The sequence below is a fragment of the Mixophyes fleayi genome, chromosome 4, assembly GCF_038048845.1.
Source record: "Mixophyes fleayi isolate aMixFle1 chromosome 4, aMixFle1.hap1, whole genome shotgun sequence".
In the NCBI taxonomy this organism is placed as follows: Eukaryota; Metazoa; Chordata; class Amphibia; order Anura; family Limnodynastidae; genus Mixophyes; species Mixophyes fleayi.
Genome location: NC_134405.1, coordinates 113,491,891 through 113,497,077, shown reverse-complemented (window position 1 = coordinate 113,497,077; position 5,187 = coordinate 113,491,891). Strand labels below are relative to the sequence as shown.

The 5,187-nt window shown below is 40.2% G+C and overlaps 1 long non-coding RNA gene across 1 annotated transcript; it reads right to left on the bottom strand.

Moving 5' to 3' along the window:
- Positions 1-1,149: 1,149 nt before the first annotated feature.
- Positions 1,150-4,739, bottom strand: LOC142149935 (uncharacterized). Its single transcript, XR_012690933.1, has 3 exons — positions 4,652-4,739; positions 1,974-2,174; positions 1,150-1,234 (listed from the first exon to the last, which is right to left on the bottom strand). It is a non-coding gene; the product is annotated as an uncharacterized LOC142149935 (long non-coding RNA).
- Positions 4,740-5,187: the final 448 nt, after the last annotated feature.

The following is a 5,187-nucleotide window of genomic DNA, read 5'->3' as shown; positions in this document are numbered from 1 at the left end:
AACGGCCGAAGTCATTAAGCTGCGTATTCTCACATACGCAGCTTCATGACTTGCGGCGCAAGTCTTCCTAATCTACCCGTTCACGTCCGTACAAGCCGGCACATACTTGCATTACGTGCAGAAGCGAACGCTACGCTGTTTAGTGCATAATAACATCATTGGTGAATCTCTCAATTGTTGAATCATGGTGCTGGTTGCAAATAACCGTAAAAATATATATTCTCCTTGTTATGCTACTTTGTTTACCCTGTCAAGATGTTTTACTTTTGATGATTAAAATTTCGTAATATTGAAATATTTACAGTGTTTTATCGTATATCATGTATATTTGATGTGTTTTTATAATGTCATATGTATTATATTATTATTATATTATATAAGCCTTTGGTGTCAGCTGGAAGAAATGAAGTAGTTATTCAAAGAACCTATGTTTTCAATCCAGAGATTTTCAACAAAGACTTGCACAGACTACTTCGACTTGTCCATTGCATCCAGGAGACTCAAAAGGATCAGGATACGCCTAAATACTTTCTCATCCAATTGTTATATGATAGGTGTAAATTATAGTATAACCTTCTTTTGTTGAAACACAAAGTACATCTCTGGTCTGTTTAAGATCAGAGTTTTCAGCATAGAAAAAGAGTGGAAGCTAATTATTTTGTAAAGAAACAATGATCCAATTTTATTCGTTAAGTGTCTTTTGCTGAAGGAATTTTTTTATGACTTTATTAACCTATATAACACCAATGAGGTTATGCCACTAGCCCTGTTTTCCATGTGTATCAGGTTGTGTCTTGGTTCTGTTTTCAGTATATGTTTTAGAAAGAGGTTATGTCGTACCAAACTGTTATTTCTTTGGGCCTTATCACATTATATCCCGGATGTGAGGTGTGACCCTATTGGTTGGCCTCTTCTCAATTGGCTTTTAAACAACAGCTTTACTTAAGTGTATAATGCTAATACGTAAATTAGTTCAATGAAATCACACATATACCAGTTTTTCTTGTAACAAAAATATTTTAATTTATATACTAAAACTATTAACAAATGTTAAGTAAGAAACAGGAAAAAAAATAATCAATGAAAGGTATTTAACATTTTTTTGAGATATTTTTTTTTTTTTTTACATTTTTTTGCTTTTTCTTTATGGCTTTTTATATTTTTTTTTCCTGTTTTTTTAATTCATCCAGAAGCCTCTGGCTGTGCCTTGGAGGACCCATCGACTCCTCATCAGCTGCAAAAAATGAAAGACAACAATTTAGTAAATGCACTCTTAATACATTTCAATGTGGTGAAATGCTAGCTGTCAGTTCTTGTACCTTTGCATTTTGTAAGCTCGGTATACTGCATAAATGAATGTTAACCAAACACTGGCCCCATTCATTAAATTTTGATAAATGTAGAAGTACATAACATATACTGAAAACAGAACCAAGACACAACATGATACAAAGACAGGTGACAGGGTAAACCATAAATCAGATTATCTCTGACAGATAGTGATGGTAGAAATCAGCAAGAAGAAGGCCTAAGCTTAAGAAAACAGGGAAAACAGGCCTATCGAAAAAGGACAAGAGGGTGAAGGTACTGTAGAAGGAGCACACAACAAAAGAGGGCCATGCGCATGAGAGCTTACAACCTAAAGGGAAGGGGGAAACACAAGTAATACAAAGTATTATATTACTATTATATTGTTTTGTTGTATACATTAACTTTCTGCAAAATTTAGCCAAGGAGAATCTCACCATCTAGGGTGCATTTTTAAAGCCTGCCAGCTGAGTTGGCCTGCGCACAAGACAAGAATTGCTGGGAGGACATTTTTCCCATTGTGGGAACTTAGGATGCCTTGTACTGTGAATGGCCAGTGAAAACTGTTTGTCATGTTCTACCCAAAAAATCCAAACATCATATATTGAAAAAAAACAAACAAAAAACAACTAAAGTATACGAAAATTACCATGTAATGTACTTACTTTCCTCAACCAGCACTTGTGGTTGCTGAGAGGTGGATTCTGGTTGGCTCTGGAATAGCAGAGGTGATGCTGCCAGGTCAGCGGACTGCGGCGAATCCTCCACCACCGCTGACTGCACCTGTTGCTGTTGGCTACCACCTGGCGCCTCCGGTGTGACCACCTGTTGATGTTGGCGGTGGTGTTCGGAGCTGCGTTGGCGTCCTGTTGGAGACCATTATGTGTTATCTTATGTGTATTTTTGTAATGTATTCACCATACACAGCGAATACATACATACATGCAGCGAATGGTAGCTTGGAATGCTAAAATGGTACTCATGTCAATAACATTAAATTTGTAAAAAAAATGTACACTTAAATTTTTAACATATATATAATAGGACATAATCAGAATAATCGCAAATAAAACTAACATTATTCATACGTTTAGTATGAGAATGGTCAGAAAATAGGCCTTTTCTGTCCATATTTCCTGTGAGAAGAAAAAATTTCATTGCCATATTATTTAGTGTTTGAGCACGACTAACTAGCAATAATTTCAGCCCTCAAATGTGCAAGGAGGTCGGGCTGCCGTCTCCGCAGATCACTCCATCGGCGTTGCAACTGCACGATGGAGCGGCGGGTACCAACCTTCATACGCAGACGCCTGCGCACGGCTCTGTATGCCTGCAGTTTCTCATCATTTCCCACATACCTCCCTGCGGGCTTAAAACAACGGTCCATCGTTGCTGTCAGCACCCGCAGTTCGGTACGTGAGAATACTGCAGACCTCATTTTGTCTCAGAAATGACAGTTTAATATCCTGCTTACCGATTGGTTCTCAGTGCACGTTGGTGCGTCTGCACGTCTATCGCAGAACCTGTACTAAGATGGCTGACTGACCTGTCAATCACTGCTCAAGCGTGCCTAGCGTTCTGGCGCGTACGCAATTGAACGCACCACTATAAAATCGCATACAGCATGCGATAGTTCGCCCTGACAATTTCTGCATGGCTTTTCTAAGTTGTTGCTGTCAGGAAACAGTTAATATTGCCACATATTGAGGTAAGTAACATGGGCCTAGGTCTGCTATCTGACAGATAGCGTGGTAGGAAATGAAATAATTGCACTTTCTTTTTTCCTTTTTTAGATTGTACTCACTTTGGCCAAAAAAACCTTCAAAAACAGGAGAACCTTGCTCCATTTTGGGGTAAGTAACATGGGCCTAGGTCTGCTACCTGACAGATAGCGTGGTAGGAAATGAAATAATTGCACTTTCTTTTCTACAGGAAAACCTGAACATGTCTGAACAAGACTCCAATGAGCCATCCGGCTCATCATCTGCTAATTTCTCAAAAAATGAAATCGACATTTTGGTCGAATTGGCTGTTGATAGGCTCCACTCCACTCCGCGTCCACTCTCTGCACCATCAAAAGCAAGAATATGGGAAGAAATTACAAATGAGGTCAATGCCGTGGCTCCAATCAGACGCAAGGTTAATGAGGTCCAGAAAAGGTAAATATTTAAGCGTACAAAAATTGGTTAAATGTGTCCAGATTTTGTGGATAATATTATCCTGCTAATGTGTATATTTTGCACACAGGTGGCAAGACTTTAAACGCCGCCTAAAAGATAAAATCTCTGAACACAGAAGACATGCAAGAATGACAGGTGGTGGACCTCCAGCAACGCTGGAATTCACTCCATTGGAGACCAGGGCATTGGCCTCTTTGGATGCGGAGATGGTTCAAGGTGTGGGCCGCATTGACACCGGACGTAGCTCAGCCGCCATCGAGCCTATCACAGCTACAGGTATACACACACACATATATATAAATATATCAATTACCTAAGGACGGCATTATTTATTTCATTTTTTCCCCTTGTAGGGCCCAATACAGCGGAAGAAATTTCAGAGGATGAGCTGGTGGAGGAGCCACGTGATGTGGAACAGCATCAGATGAGTGAGGAGCCAGAAGTCAGTGAACGGGAATCACAGTGAACGGCTATCACAGTATTAGAGACACAAATGCCACAGATATTGCCACAACCTTCACCCGTATGGAACACACTTTACACAGTAGCCTCACCCGTATAGAGAGCACTATGGACTTAAACCTTTCATCTATCAACACTACCCTTACCCGTCTCACTGACCTTATTGCAGTGTATATCACCAATCCACAATCACGCATATCACAGGAATCTTCTCCTACTTCTTTCTCTCCATCTCTTAGTCCCATGTATCAATCATACTACACTTCACCCGATTATCATTCCACAAGTAGGCCTTATCGCGCGCACCCGTCTTCACATATTGAACAACTCCACTCTCAAGGTTCTATTGGTTCTAGTCTAAGACCCCAAATGCATCGCCATCATTTTCAAACCAACCCATATGTTGACATTGAACCATATTCCCATTCTAATCAGCAATACAACTATTATTTACCACCATCTGCCCCATCTGCTGCTCCACTGGCCTCTGCTTCCTCACCACTGTTGCCTTCTATGTCACGGGTTACCAGAAGCCTGACTCATCCTCGATGTGATGCAAGCATTATACCAGCAAAGAGGGCCCGTAAAAAAAAAAAATTGTTTGTTTGATGTGTTTTTGCTATTGTGTAAATAAATTGTATAATTATAAACTTATTAGCTATGTATGTTGTATTTTTAAAAAACATTACAAAAACACTTACAAGAGAAGTAGGTGTCCAGGACATATTGCTTGAAAGACACAGCATCAACTGATTCTGGAGGGCTGGGGTCAGCATCTAACACCTCATGGAACACAATCTCGGCCTCCTCCACCCAAGGAACCCCACTCCTAATGGCGATGTTATGGAACACCACGCACAGAGCTATGATATCACATACAGTGGATGGAGCATACATTAGAGCACCACCAGACCGATCTAGGAACCGGAATCTGGCCTTTAAAAGACCAAATGCCCGCTCCACAACCGATCTAGTGGCTGTATGTGCGGAGTTGTATGCCTTCTCCTGCTCCGTACGTGGGTTTAATAGAGGAGTGAGGAGCCAAGGGTGAAAAGGGTATGCGTTATCTCCTACAAGGGGTGACAAGAATGAAAAAGTTTAAAAATATGAGCGAGTGTCATAATTGTAGACACAAATAACTATATCTATGCCAACAAGACAGGCAACATGGATGAGAAATAATGGCAAAAGAAGCAATCAGACACATAACATATTCAATGTATTTGTAACCAAGGTT